The 16,477-nt window shown below is 35.6% G+C and overlaps 1 protein-coding gene across 2 annotated transcripts in view; it reads right to left on the reverse strand.

Annotated features, from left to right (window-relative positions):
• Nucleotides 1-16,477, reverse strand: part of ADGRL2 (adhesion G protein-coupled receptor L2) — an 809,217-nt gene that overhangs the window by 620,094 nt on the left and 172,646 nt on the right. For both annotated transcript variants that reach the window (XM_074266407.1, XM_074266405.1), the window contains exon 2: nucleotides 9,300-9,368. The gene's annotated coding sequence lies outside the window, so the exon portion shown is untranslated. The remainder of the gene's footprint in view (nucleotides 1-9,299; nucleotides 9,369-16,477) is intronic.

The raw sequence follows: 16,477 nt of genomic DNA on the forward strand, positions 1-16,477 counted from the left end.
GACCCTGTTACCAAATAAGGTTTGGAAATTGCATAAAAGCAAGAACATTGGATTACAAAAGGAACCAATTATATTGGAATGGAACCATATATATATATATATATATGTGTGTGTATATATATGTGTATATATATATATATATATATATATATATATATATATATATATATATATATATATATTTTTTTTTTTAAACACAACCCTAGGTTAAGGAACCTTGATTTTAGTCTAATTCTTTTTACCTTTTTAATTTTTATTCTTTCCCTCCCCCACCCCCCATGTGAGGGAATCATTTTTGGTGAGTATCATGGAATGTACTTGATGGAAATAAACTGGTGGAAACAATGTCATGGAATGATAGCTAGATTCAGGAGACTTGGGCTTAAATTCTGCTTCTAATGCTAGGAATCACATACTCAACCAACAAGTATTTATTAGATGTCTATTATGTGCAGGGCATTATGCTAAGTGTTAAGGATACAAAGAAGAAAAAAATACAAACCTATTCCCCACCTCAAGGCTAAGGGGAAGGAGAAGATAGATATTTATTGGTATTAGATTGTTGGCAGGGTGGAGAAGGGAGATTAACTTTAATGAGACCTTTTCTAGATTAGTTGTGAGAAAAGTACTTAAAGCATTATAAGGCATTACTTTATGGGAGGGAAGGTCTTATAAGAAATAAGGAATGAGAAGAATAGAAAACAGAGGAATAAGAAAAAGTGGGAATGAACAAAAAAAAAGGGGGGGGGGAGGATTTTAGAGGACCATCTAGTCCAAACTATATTCCCGAAAGAGAATGCTCTCTATGGCAAAGCTGACAAGAGGTCCTCCAGTCTTTGATTGAAGACCTCCAAAGAGATGGAACCCATCACATCCCTACAAGGCTCCTTCCACTTTTATTTATCTCTCATCCTTAGGAGGTTTTCCTTGCTATCAAGGCTAAATGTGTGTCTTTATGATTTCTATCCATTGCTATTAGTTGGGGCCTCTGGGGTAAAAGTACTTTTATACCCAAAGTGGTAGCCACATATTTGTTACTGAGGACTAAAATTTGTATGGACCAGAAGGATTCAAGGGGAAAAAAAAATCTCTTTTCTTAGTTAAGTCCCCTTCATCATTCCTCCAAATGGTAGATGAGAAAAACTTCATCACATTGATGCTAATTGCTCAAGATCACTTAAAGAGTTCAGCTGCAGAGTTGGGAATAAAACCCAGAAGTTCTGTTTCCCAGCCATCTATTTTTAACCATGACACTCTCCTAAAATGCTGGTTACAGGGAATAGATATTATCCATTCATATTTCTCACATTACCATAGCAATCAAAATTATTTATAGCATAAAGACCCCAGAAAAAAATCATACTGGAATATTTTAACATAAAACTTAATTTTAATTTTTTAAAGGATTACACTGAAGCATTGTATTAATCCCTAACATTATCCCTTCAGCTCTAACACTTACTTGCTTTACTCTCCTAGGATTATATATTTCTAATTATACTTTTATTTATTGTTTTATGAACATTTTCCCAAATAGGCAAATAAAGAAATATTATTATTACTTGTCCTCAAATTGGAAGTTAAAACAATGAAGAACATCTGAGTGTTTTTTTTTTTTTATTTTCTAAATTTCAGATTTTTTAAACCTCCTGTATCAGCTCATATCTGGGCACAAACATTCCCAACAGGTGATTAAGGCTGGGTTCAAAAATCTCTAGAGAGGGTATCCCAAGGACAGTTTATTTCTTTTTTTCCCACAGGTCTAATTCTTAGGAAGCTTTTCCTTATATCTATTCTACATTATTTCTTTCCAACTTCTAGTCACTGATTCTGGTTCTGAATCTTAGTGTTAATAAGAAAAGGCTAATTGTTTTCTTCCATCAAAGTCCTTCAAATAAATCTGACAATGGCTGTTCCGAATCCCTTCACACCCAGATCTCATCTCTTGGAGGTTAAATATCCCCAGTTTCTTCAACTCAGTGCTCATATGATATGATCTATAGATTCTTCAATATTTTTTTTTACTTTGTCTCAATCAGACATCAATAATTAATTATTAATATCCTTTCTAAAACACAATTCCCAGAACTGAACACAATACCCTAGAAGTGGAATTAACAAGAGATTCCTAGATTGGGACAGACAATCATACGATTATTACGTTTCTAGCCCCTGACATTTCATTTCTCTTATACTATCTAAGATTTTCTTAGTTCTTTTGACTCCCACATCACATTGTTGACTCATACTCTATTTGTATGTCATTAAAACCCCTAGAACTATGAAATTATGCTTTCTTTGTAAAATCCGGCAAGATTCATGCTTGTTAAAGTCATATGGTCCCTCAGTGATTATTGCTTCCTATTCTAGATATTTACCAGCCATTCTTTTAATAATAATAATCCAGAATTTTATCAGGAATTAAAGTCAAATGCAGTGATATATAGTTTACAGAAACCGATTCATGATCTTTCGCAGATCACTGATAGTGGCTCCCTACTCAAACTTGCTATTTATTTCATGTGATATACTGGTATACAGTTTTCCTGGATTCAAGGATCTGAACTCATTAAGAGATGCTAGTAATATTTTTTCTCTTTTACTTCTTATCTCGAATTTCATGGTGCAGTGGATTAAGTTTGGAGTCAGAACATTTTCAGTCTGTCCTGCTTCTGATCTTTCTCTCTGTCTAACGCTGGGTGGGAATCATTTCATCAGATTAGCCTTACTTTTCTTATCCAAAAATGAAGGGGATGGACCAGATGGATTCTGAGATTCCTTCCAGATTATGATTCTATCCACCTCTTTTGTTCTCTCTTTTATTGTCCAAAGGTTATTCTTTCTGGCAGAAAACAGGTACAATGAGGGGGGTTCTGCCTTCCTATCATTGTCCCATCCACCTATCCTTTCCCTCACCCTCATCTTTTTCTCAATATCGGCAAAACAACATACCAAAATTACAACAGCAACAAGCACGACCCTTTCTTTGGAGCCTCAACACTCATTCTGAGGTTTAGCGATCCATGGACCATTTGATGCTTTTGTGTTCATCCTCCATCATATGTCTTTGTTTCCCTTTTTCCTTTGGGATCTGACACAAAGTAGATACTTAATTAATGCTTGTTGATTGATAGGTTTATCTACTGTGTAGGACCAAAAAGGAAGCAAAGGGAGCCATGACAAAAGACCAAGGAATAATAGTTCACAGATTTAGAGTAAGAAGCAACATTAGCATTCATCATATGCTTCCCTCGTTCGATAGATGAAGAAACTGAGGTCTACAGCAATTAATTGGCTCAAGTTACATCACTAGTCAATATTGGAAGTGGAATTAAAAATCAGGTGTGTATGACTTAGTGACCAGTGTTTTACTCACTGTAACACATTGCTTCTGGATGGACAAAAGTTTGCCATTTGTCAATATCTGGTAAAATGGATTATTCAGAACCTTTTAATAAAAATATATACAAATACCTTGAGGTAAAAGCAGTTCCCAAGGCAGTTAAAAAAAAAGTTCACAAAAGAAAAAATAAAATCCATGGGCAGGGACATTTAAAGTAGTCAGTGAGGAGGTTCCCTGTGGTGTCTGGAGATGTATGCCAAAGTTCTAAAGGTACTTTTAACATTTGGCTGGTTTAAAGGGCTCACAACTGGGTCCCAGATCAATCCACCTATGGAGTGTAGTTAGCTGGAACTGCCCAATGGTGCCCATATAGTTTCTGTGCTTGTTGCTGTAATAAGAATTTCTATGAGGATGTGAGGGGGAGGCGAGAGAGTTCACTTACACCTTCCTGGTTCCTCTGGTATCCTAGCCCACAATATATCATGATAATCATGAAACTTTGAACTTCCACACTGCTTTTTGACCTCCCAACATCCCTTTGAGAAAGGACAGATATCCTCATGCTTATTTAAGAGATCAAGAAACCAAGGCTGTAAAAGGTTAAGGAATTTGATCAAAGGAACTAAACTGCTATATGGAATTCTCTGGACCCAGAAGCTGGGTCTTTACTCTTCTATTAGTTCAGGATGACTTTGGAGCTTCCCTATGATCTCTTACTCCTGGGAAGAAAAAGGAGGCTGACAGAGTTAAAAACCACACTTTGGGCTAGCACATTGGAGGGTGATCTGGTAACTTTTAAAAGATCCTTCCACATGCTCTTTTTATCATTCTTATCAAATAACAAGAATATATTCAGCATCTGGGCACTGTGGATACAAAGACACGGCGTAATCTCTGCCCCCAAGGAGAGTAGATATTCAAGTGGGGGGAAAAGAGTATACATATACATACATATATATATATATATATATATATATATACCTATATATGTATATATACATATCTATCTATCTATCTATATCTATATCTACATCTATACCTACATATATAGGTATAGATGTAGATATAGATATAGATATAGATATAGGTATAGGTATGCATAGGATAGCAACAAAATTAATATGAGGCAGTTTGGGGAGAAAAAATAACTTAAGGATGAAGAAAGGTGTCATGTGCACAAAGAGAGTCCTGATGAAAATCAGGAATTTTAAGAGACACAGACAAGAATGCATTCTGGGTCTGGGAGATTCTAGCCATTGTAAGACATGAATACTGGAGATGGAGCTAGTGAAGGTAGCTTGTAGGCCAATATAATGGGACCATGGACTATTTGAATTATAGACTCATGGATTTAGAACTGGAAAAGAATCAAGATCACAGATGCCAAACACTCCTCTGGAGGCTTCTAAGTGTAACTGAAACTAGATTAAAATGTAATTGAGAAATATTTAACAAAATAAATAAAAATACAAGAGAAAATGTTTGTTCATTATTTTAGTCATTTCAGTAATATCCAAATCTTCATATCCCCATTTGAGATTTTCTTGGAAGGCAGCTATGCTGATCATTTCTTTCTCCAATAATGACAATAGAACATAGATCATGTTAATCTGTGCTTTTGTAAGTTAATATGTACCAGAAGAGATCCTTTATTAATCCTTATTTCTACTTGGTTTTGACTCCACTGACTGTAGTAATGAATGGGGATTGAAATGATTTTATTTTACAGATGGGAGAAACTGAAGAGGTTAAACGTACATTGATTCCTCGGCTCCTACAAGCATCAAGTGCCAGAGGTGGAGAGGACTAATATAGGAGATAGGGAGGGTACAGGTTGTGAAGAACTTTCAGTGACAAACTGGAGTTTGCATTTGATTTTAAAGGAAATTTTGAGCCTTTGGAATTTGCATGGAGGGAGTGGGAAGGATGGCAATGGAGATATGATCTGACTTGTACTGAAGAAAATCATTTTTATGGAAGATGCATTGGAATGGGAGAGACTTGAGTAAAGAAAACCCAAAAAGAAGCTATTACAATAGTCCAGGAAAGAAACATTTATTTATTTTTTTTTTTTTTGGTGCAGGAAGAGGAACTTCTGGGAAATTCTACTAGAGAAGGGAAGTCACTAGTTGACTTGTGGTTCATTAGCAGCGCATACCAATTAGAGCCTTCCATTTGCTTTTTGTTAGGAGAAGTGTCTCAGCTACCCTAGAAAGACCTTTTGTTTTTGTAGGTTCCATTTCTTCCTTCTTAAAAGTATGCCAGCTGATATTTGCATGTTTCTGAAAGGGCAGCAGACTTCCTCTCTGAGGCTCTGACTACCCTTTGAACTCTACTAGCTGTCACCCCTGCTCACAGGTCCCTTTACATTTCAGATCACCTAGGGCTAGAAGTGACCCCTTCAACTGGCAAGAGGTTGCTGGCACATTTTTCCTCCTGGCTTTTACATGAAAGGTATAACAAATCTCCTTTCGGGGTATAATGTGTTTCTTTTAGAAGTCAGACTGCCAAAAGGGAAATTTTTATCAATGGCTTTTTAAAAATCAGACACTTGGATGAAAATACAAATCTGTGGATGACATGATGCTGGAAGGGAGAGTTAATTCACTAGGGACAGAGTCAAGATCCAAAAAGGTCTTGACAGGCTGGAATGATGAGCCCAATCTAACAGGATGGCATTTAATAGAAATGACATGGTTACTAGGCAGTGAGATCAGGGAAATGCTGTAGAAATAACATCCAGAGATCTCAGCACAGCAATTGACAAAGTTCCTCAAAATATTCCTATATAAAAGATGGATGGAAACAGAGAACGGGTGAATTAAAAACTGAATGAAGGACCAGATCCAAAGAGTAATGATAAAGAGATTGATGCTAACCCAGAGTCTTTAGTGGAACGTCCTCATTCAACATGGTTTATTGGTAAACAAGAAGCCGGTCTTAGAAAGAATACATGGCAGCTTTCTGGATAATAGCGGCTGGAAGGGGGATTTCACTAGCAGGAGGAAGTGCCAGGTGAGGAAATTCTCTTCCAATGTAGGTCAGTGCTTTCTCATCAATTTGTAGTTTTAAAGAGTCGCCTACAGAATGGAGAGATTAAGAGATTTGCCCCGGATCATATAGTCAGTATATATCAAAGACAGAACATGAACTCAAGTCTCTGACTTTGAGAAGAGCTTTCTATTGGATATAACATAATAACTCTCATGCTAGTAATGAGTGACATTAATGTAGTGCTTTAAGGATTGTAAAGCACTTTTGCATTCATGATCTCTTTTTATCCTCATAATAATCCTACATGACAGGTACTAACAGGGATTTTTATCCCCATTTTATAGATGAGGAACCCAAGACTTAGCAGGTGAAATGAAATAAATGGTGTTAGAGGGAGCATGCTTGGCCCCAAATGCAAAGTTCTTTCTATTACACATTAATGTCTCTCGTGGAACACAAAAATGAGATGAGTATTAAGTATGTTGGATCGTAGGGTCAAGATCTATAAAGACTGGTATGATGGGCTGTATCAGATAAAGGATTTAATGGAAGTAAAGTTTACCTTCCACATCGTGACTTTCCATATCATGATTTTGACATATTGTGGGTTTGCACAAGAAATTAAATACAAATTTTTAAGAGTTTTGTGAAAGCTACAGATGACACAGAAAAAAAGTTTACAAACTCAGAAATGCCTAATATATATAGCATTATATATTATCAACATATTTTATCTTTTAATGCCATACTAATTCAGACTTCTCTTGTATGAAGGGAGGACTAAAATTTTTAACACGAATTTGCCAGCTTGTAGGAGCACCATACCTCTAATCCCCACAATATAGAATATTAACTATAATATGACCATAACAAGGATGGGAAACTAAAATCAGGAAGACCAATTAAGTGGCTTTTATAAGAGTCTAGTCAACCAGAAGTGAAGATCTAGTGATAGAATAAACTAATTAATAACAGATTTATTTATTTTTATAGTTTAAAATGTATCAATGTATTATCTCATTTGATCAACCCAACAACAGCAGGAGGTAGTTAGTATGATTATTTCCATTTAACAGATGAGTAAACTGAGGCACAGAGGTTAAGTGATTTGTATGGTATCCCAAAGTTAGTTAAATGTCTGAGAAGAGGTCTTCTTGACTAATTCTTGAGCACTAGCTCCCTACTCAGTTTAAGAGAGAACTGAAGAAATGAGATATTCATCTGGAGGAAGAATCCAGGAGTCACTATGATATGGTTGTTGCTGTTATTTGTCCTTCATTCTCTCAGAGGACCAGGACATCAGGGAGGTGACACCATGATGTTCAAGTAAATTTGATCTGAATGAGGGAGGGCTGTGCACAGTCACCAGCCTCCCTTTCTCCTCCAGAACCTCCAGTGGCAAGATATGGATCAGAACCCCTGGTGATGGCTCTGGATGCAGCAGGGGACTTAGCCTTTTTAAGCTAAGGTCTTTAAAGGCTCTCAATGTGACCGAGACAACCACCCACTCAGTGACTAGAAATGGCATTGTGGGACCCCAAGAAATGACTTATTAGCTCAATGTATTGAAGAGAAAATGAGAATGCTTAACATAAGTTCCTTTTGTTTTGTTTTTTCCCTTTTAGAGCTTCCCAGGTATAGGATAAAGTAGTCTCTTTCCCACTGCTTCTAGATGGGAGCCTACAGTACTGGGTTTTGTAGAAGATGGCATTTGTCACAGTTTTCTAATCTACTGCTTTGATCATAATGTTCCTCTCCTTGAAAGCTTTTGGCAGGTTCTTATTGCTATCAAATCAAGTTTAAACTACCTAGACTCGCATTTGAGGCTTTCTAAAATATAATCACAACCTAGCTTTTTAGCCTTTTTTAAAGGTACTTCTCCTTCATTATGTGGCATCCAGTCCCATTTGTCTCATCAACTCCCTTCCATCTCATTCTGCCCATCACCTTTGCTCAAACCTCCCCATGTCCAGAATGGGCTCAAATTCTTGCCTTTGCTCCAAATCAAACTGAAACCCTATCTGCCTGTGAAGTCTGCCCTTCTCTACCCCACCACACGCCAAAAACAAATTCTCCCTTTTCAGGTTTTCATAGCAAGTCTCTTTTCTACTTTCTATCTTTTGCCATTGGCATGTATTGGGATGTAAGCTGCCGGAGGGCAAGATCTGTGCTTTGATTTTCTTAGTTTTATATATTTTTATTGGCTTGCCAATCTAATTTTGAATCTAATTTTCTTAGAGTTGTTTTTCTAGAAGTGATGATACATTTGTGGCATTTACTTCACCTTCTGTGTCCTTTCCTATTCTAGTTTGGTCTCCTTTGTGACCAAAGCATGTATTTATAAATCTGCTATCCAAGATTCAGGGGTGACCTTGAGGCTAAAGAATAGCTCAACACACACAAAACACATTGTGCATAAGGGGATAGAATACAGCACCTTGGTTTCCTGCCTATCCAGTTGTGGCCAAACTCTCAAAATCACAGAGTTTTGACCTGGATTTCAAAATTATTGGATAATTGAAAAATGAATTTGTTTTTCTTTTTATTCCTTTTTTTTCTATCTAATGTTTCTTTTCTCTGCCTCTTATGCAAAGCTACCTCCCATTTAAAAGAGAAAAAGAAAAACATAAGCCTCATAGCAGATATACATTTTTGTTTTATCAATAAAACCTCTTCCTTCCAGCTGAAATTTATTTATTTTTTTGATTAAAGCTTTTTATTTTCCATAACATATGCACGGACAATTCTTCAGCATCAGCCTTTGCAAAATCCTGTATTCTAATTTCCCCCATACTCTCCCCTAGATAGCAACTAGTCCAATATATGTTAAACATGGTAGAAATATATGTTAAATCCAATATATGTTTACATATTTATACAATTATCGTGCCGCCTTCCTGCTGTAATTTAGTAGAACTTTGCTTTATTCTCAAGAAAAAAAAATTGAGGATAGGTTATTTACCTGGGTCTAGTAGGCTTCATGTTCCTCAGGACCAGATGAGATGTTCAGAGAAAATAAATGATTTGTCACCTAAAAGAAGAAAGGAATTATTCCAATGAGTTATTGATATAATAAGGAGACTACCTAGCTACTTCTTGGGTTATTGTGAGGATAAACTGAGATAATAACACGGATCTAAGATTTCACTGGGAATGACCAAGTGAGGAAACTCCCTTTACCAAAAAAGAACAATTGTGATTACAATAATATCTCACATTTATAAAATGCTTACTATGTGCCTGACACTGTTCTATAATTATTACCTCATCTGATCCTCACAGCTATGCTGAGAGGTAGCTACTATTATTATCCCCATTTTACAGATAAGGAAACTGAGGCAAATAGATGTTAAAGGACTTGCTCAGGATATTTCAAAGATGTTAATTGAAATCCTGTCTTCTTAACTTTTTTTTTTCTTTTTTTTTTTGCTGAGGCAATTGGGGGTTAAGTGACCTACCCAGAGTCACACAGCTAGGAAGTGTTCAGTGTCTGAGGCCAGGTTTGAAGTCAGGTCTTCCTAACTTTAGGGCTGGTGCTCCAACTTCTTAATTTTTAAGGACAGTTTCTATCCACTAAACTATACTGCCTCTTGCTTAATTAACTAATAAAATAGTTGTTACATAATTTTTTTAAAATTGGATGCAGAAAACTGATCAAGTAATTTAAATATAATTTGTGAAGCAAGCTTTATATTTACAAATATACATATATTTATATTATTATATATAAATACAAACATATATATAAATATTTATATTAGATTTAAATAACAATCTTTATTGACAAAAAAATGTTGAAAAGAACACGGATGAAGACAGAGCTGAGTTTTAAGCATTCCAGTAGAGCCTCCTCTTCAGTTTAACTCCATGTGGATGAGATTCACCTGACTGCATGTGGAGGGTGATGGAGCTGGGGAGGGGCAGATGTGTTTGCTAGCGGGAGATGATTGTGTGAAAGCAAGAAATGGGCCAGTGATGCTAGTGGCTCAAGAAGAAGCTGAGACAACTTGAAAAGCCACAATGGTGCTTGGATGAGCTTTGTAAGTGAGCAGCATGGCTGAGCCCAGGAGGGCAGGGAAGGATCTCACCTGCCTGGGGAAAGGGGTTAATACAAAGATCAATCGCCCTCTTATCTTGTTAGCGTTTAGACAGCCCATCGATGCCCCATGCTTACTCTGAATGGAAAAATCCCAGTTAGCCATTGGAAGGCTGCCACCATCCTGGCCCGGAACCCCACTTCTCTCTGCTCTGCCAGGAGGAGGGAGAGGGCCAAACTGTGATCCATGAAAAAACCATGCACCTGTTCCTCTTGCAAAAGCAGATGTAGGAGCAATCAGGGAGATAGACCTGCTGTAGGGAGTGAGGGGGCTGGAGGGTGGGGGGGTTGGTTAGTTTCTTTGTGATGAATATCCTGGGATTGGATATATTCATAAAGCTATCATTACAGCATGAAAAATACTTGGGTTTACAAAAATAAAAACAGTAGGAGGATTTGTTTTTCCCTATGGGAAAAAATATGTATCCCTGGAGTAGGATGTGATCACTTGATTAAAAAAAACAAACAAAACAATGATTTACCAGCTCATTTTCTTTTCCACAAAGGTCGTGACAAATTTTCAAGAGTCACTAACCAGAAGTGTCCCTTGTCTCTTGTTACTTGTTAATCGTTCTTTTTCTTGGCCCTCTGGGATAGAATTTTCATCTTGGTTCATTACAAATAGCCAGCAATAAAAAAGACAGAAAGAAAGCAAACAAAAAATACCTCAGAACTAATGGCAAATGTCTATCCAACCATTGGAAGAAAAGGAGAAAATTAAATACAATGGTGATCCTGCTTTCATCCCTGGTTCTTATTGCTTAAATTATTCAATGTATCTTGTCAAAGTATAAAATAATGGATCCCTTTGGCTTTCTCCCCTAACTTTCTGCTAGAAGTTTTTTTTTGAACTATGAATTAGTTTAAAATTCATTTAATAATTATTTTTAAATTATTTATTATATATGAAAAATATTTTATTGAATTAGAAATAGTAATAACAAAATTCATTGGAAAAACAAAAAAATATATAAAAGGAACTAATGAAAGAAAAATGTAAAGGAAGGAGCTTAAAAACACCAGATCTGAAACTCTATTGTAAGGCAGTAATTATCAAAACTATCTGGTATTGGCTAAGAAATAGAAAGACAGATCAATGGAACAGAGTATACAGATAATTTGCAGCAGCAAATAGATATAGTGATCTTGTATTTGACAAGTGTAAAGACTTAAAATCTGGGGACAATAATTCATTATTTGGTTAAAAGATGATTGGGAAAACTGAAAAGTAGTATAGTAGAAACTGAGCATAGAACAATATCTTGTAATACTTATCGGTATAAGATCAAAATGGAAGCATATTCTGTTTTGATGGGACTATCTATTCCAGATTATTCAACCTCTGTAATCACAAGATTATTCATTTTTTCTTTAATTAAATTGTTTATAACTAACTTCTTGTTTTTTAATTTTAGGCATGTTTATTATGTATTAGTTATCCTTCAAAATATTAATATTTGCTAAGTAATATTTTACTTTACCTTATGTGTATTTATAATCAATTTATAATCATTCTGGTCAAAAACATCTCTCTGACAGTAAAAGTTAAGATAGAAGAGAAATGGTCTAGAAATTAAGAAGTTGTTCATGGACTTCTAAAAGCAGGAAAATGGAGGAAGCAAGGAAGTAGACTGAGCATTGCTCTATTTCTGTTTTCATTAGCAAATGAAAAGCTGTGAACATGGGTCAAGTAAGAAGCCATTTGACAAAGGGTTTGGAGTCAAAGGACTCAGAATTCTATCTCAGTTACTTACTAGCTACATCGTTGTGATTACACTTGACCTTTCTGGATCTTAGTTTCCTCATCTGTAAAATGAGGTAGTTGAACTGGATAGCCTCTAAAGTATCTTCCAGCTTTCACTGTATGATGCTGTGATTGTTGGACTTCACTATGTCGCAGAAAGCTCTTCATCCTGGAAGATCCTTTCAGCAATGGAACTCTGCCCTTGGGACTTTTCCCTCTGATTGGAAGGCCCTCCCAGAGGGTGCTTTCTCCAGCCATCTCTTCAGTTCCCATCAGGCTATTCTTTATTTTTTTTTAATCCATCATCCTATATTTTATTTCATCACAGTTCTACAAAAGGTACAATCCATTGAACATATCTTACCAAGGCAATACCTGACCTGACTTTTAAAAAATGAAATAAAACAAGCATTTCCATAATGTAATATAATAAAAAAAGATGATGGCACATGAAATGTCAAATCTATTAAATACAACTTGCTATTCCTTATAAATATATAATAAAGTTATTACGTAATTTTCATTTTTTCTCATTTTCTTGTCTCTCCTCTTTGCTTCCCTGCTTTAGAGATAATCACCATTAGACACAAATATGTATACACATATGTATGTACGCATGTATATGTATTTGTATATATACATATATATCAGCTGTTCTCTGTATTTCTCTATCATATCCTTATTCTGGGTACTCCCTCATTTCTAACCCCTTTTTCAGTTTCCTTATAGGTCTTCTTCCTCATCATAATATTAACTTTTTAGGGCAGGGACTGTTTTTTTACTTGGATTTGTATTCCTAGAACTTTGCACAGTCCCTGGCACATATTAAGTGCTTTAAAATATTTGGTGAGACTGAGTGATTTTTCAACACAAGATCAAAAATTGAATGATTTTTTTTGCTGAAAAAAGAAAATTGGCATTGAATTTTACCAGAAGTTTTAAAAATTAATTATAAAAAATAGTTGGCATTTATTGACATAATACTTGCATAGATGACATTTCAATATGGGTTGGAATTGGTCCAACTCATTGGTCCATTGGTAAATACAACTACTCTAGTGGTTTTGACTACATGTTACCTATTTCCCTGGAAATTAAAAAAGATCAATGAGATTAAATTATAACTACTCACCTCTCCTATATAGGTATATGGTGAAGAATATAGATTATTTTTATTTTGTTACCTCAGCATATGGTGATGTAATGGAAGAAAATGTTAATGTACTGTTCTGTCATGTGATAACTAGTTTTTTCACTTGCTGAAAAGCTAAGAATTAGGGATTTAAAAATGAAAAGAAATGAAAAAAAATTATGTGGGGCTTGTCCTCTCAAGAGCTTACATTCTGATAACGTTATAACAAGTATTTAGTTAACTATATTTAAGACGTATACCAATTAACATAAAATTAATCCCAAGAAGGAAAGAGTACTAAAAAATGGGTGGATCAGAAAAGGCTTTGAGGAGGAGGGCCATCTGAGCTGTGCTTTGGAAGAAATTAGGAATTCTACAAGATGATAAAAATGTAAGGCAAAACTTCCTGGAGCATAGTCACATTATTAAAGAAAAAAACAGAGCATCCTGTCCCAGCAATCTCAAACATTAGGAAAGTTAGCCTTTGGTCTTTGAAAAATTAGGTGTGGTTCTAGTTCTGAGTTCAGGGATTGGTTCAATCCTTTTACAGTGAAAATTTGCTGAAATATATTTACAATTTGTGTGTAGGACATTGTTACAAATGAAGGAAGACTATTGGATAAGGATAATAACAGCTAATAATAATTACTTTTATAGAGTGCTTTATAGATATTTAACTTCATCCTCTCAACAATCTTGAGAGGTAAGTGCTATTATTTCCCCCATTTTACAGATGAGGAAACTAAGACAGAGAGGTTAAATTACTCAACTACGGTTACACAAGGTATGACATAAATTTGAACTCAGGTCTTTTTGTCTCCAGGTCCAGCACTTTATCCAGTGCATCCCTTGGTGTAGAAACCAACTGACCTCTTGAATTTTGTTTAAAATAAATAGCAGTTTCAGCATCATTAGAAAAGTCTATGAAGCAGGACTAGAGATGATTATAAAGGGCAATTCACTGAATTGTGAATGCTTTAAGCTCTCCTTGGTGAAACACAATTACAGAATCAGGACTGTGGGAAGCAGTGGGCAGACATTGTACTGTGGCTTCCTTTGCTAAGGGAAGAAGGATGCATTTAAGAGTCATTACTGAATTCCTCATTTCTCTGTTTGCTCCCATCACGCAACAGTGGCAAGATTTGTGTTTCAGTGAAATCACAGACTGTGAAGTGTTCGGGAGAGAGGCAGATTTTAGTTTAAAAAAAAAAAAAAAGATTCACATTTAAGATCTGAGTGAATTAACATTAAGTATGAAGCCATTCCACCTTTAACCACATTTCATTGTGCAAAGGTAATTTTAAATAAGCACTGAGATTCACAGTCTTAAATGTTGCCCTGAAAGTGATTGGCCCATTTTTTATTTTGTTTAAATGGGCTCTTCAATTTGAAAATTCAGGGTTCAAGGAGTTTTCACTACTTCCCTGAGAGGTTCAGTCGGACTAGTGCAAGGTTCAATGGCTACCAAGCATGATAACAACTTGAGCATAACATAGAGAGAATTACTTCCTTTAATGAGACTGAATCATGAGCTTCTTTCCAGGCCTGACTTTAATATGGATAGGATTGGGCTTGGGGATGGGTGGGTGAGGGGAAGGGTAGATAGCAAAACCTAACAACGTTAAAATTAACCAAGCCTGGCCAATGTGCTTCTAATACTTTTTTCTCCTAAACCCATTTTCCATGGCTTCCCAAAAAACGGGGTTCTAGGATTCAGAATGCCCTCTGAATCCTTTCTTCCTCTTGGAATCACTAGAGTCCTTAGAAGCCCAGATCCCAAAAAAGGCCTTTCCTGTGTTCAAGCCTTTCACACTTGTAAAGCAAAACAAAACACTCTCATGTTTAGGATCACAGTATTATAGATTTAGATCTGGAGGATCTCAAAAACCATCAACAGATAAGGAAACAAGGTGCCTCTAGCTATGAATCCATAAGTCCAAAGTTACACATGGAGTCAGAATCTGAACCCTATTCTACTGACTCTATATGTGTATTCTGTTGGTATTCCTCTCCCTTCAATATTTCATGGGATACCACTGCTCCGAGATGGCGAAAAGTTCTATATTCCTCTTTGTATTCCCAGTGTTTGATATTATATCTAGCACATAATGGGTGCAAGACATTATTTTTAAGCAATAAATGCTTATTAATTGATGAATTTCCCACTGAGTTGATCTTTTAGATCCCTCAAATGAGTGTATATTCTTTTCTTTGGCAACTTTTTTAGAAGTCCTAAAATACCTTAGATAAATGTAGAAAGATGAATGTTTGAGTCTTTTGGAGGCCTAGAATGATAAAAGGTGAAGTGTTAAAAATACGTTCAGTGTTTTCAGAAACCATTTAGGCTTCTGGTTAAGAGATGCTACTTACAATGTAATTTGAGGGCAAAGCTCAGTTGACCAAGGGAAAATCAAAACACTTCCAAGGCATAGGATAAATACTTCCAGTTGCATATGGAGACAGAATAATTGATAGAGCTTTCAGTTCCCTGAATTGAAATGCTGATATAATTGTAACAAAAACAAAACTAAACCTGAAATATTAGGCAAAAAAAGAAGATCTAAGAGAGAAGAGGAACAAATGTAGTATCTCTTTATAGGGAAAAGGTTGGCATATTGAATAAAAAGTATGAGTTCTACCCCAAAAGACTAGAGTACAAGTGCCAACTCTTTCATGTACTAAATGTGTGATGTTGCTAAGTGACTTTACCTCTCTAAGCCATGGTTTTATTTAAAACGAGGTATCCCAGACTATTTCCAATGGTCTTATGATGGAGAGAGCCATCTGCACCCAGATAGAGGACAGTGGGAACTGAATTTTCACTCTTTTTGTTGCTGTTTGCTGGCTTTTTGTTTTCTTTCTCATTTTTTTCCCCTTTTGGATCTGATTTTTCTTGTGCAGCCTATTTGTAGAAATATATGTACAGAGGAATTGCACATGTTTAACATATATTAGATCACTTGCAGACTTGGGGAAGGAGGGAAGGAAGAGGAAAAAATTAGAACACAGGATTTTGTAGAGGTGAATATCAAAAATTATCCATGTATGTATTTTGAAAATAAAAAGCTATAATTAAAAAAAAAAAGAAAAAAAAGTAAAATGAGGAATCCTGAAATCACAGAATTAGTTGTGCCTTGAAAAGCCATCAAGTTCAACCAATAATTTCAC

Source organism: Sminthopsis crassicaudata, chromosome 4 (assembly GCF_048593235.1).
Source record: "Sminthopsis crassicaudata isolate SCR6 chromosome 4, ASM4859323v1, whole genome shotgun sequence".
Classification (NCBI taxonomy): domain Eukaryota; kingdom Metazoa; phylum Chordata; class Mammalia; order Dasyuromorphia; family Dasyuridae; genus Sminthopsis; species Sminthopsis crassicaudata.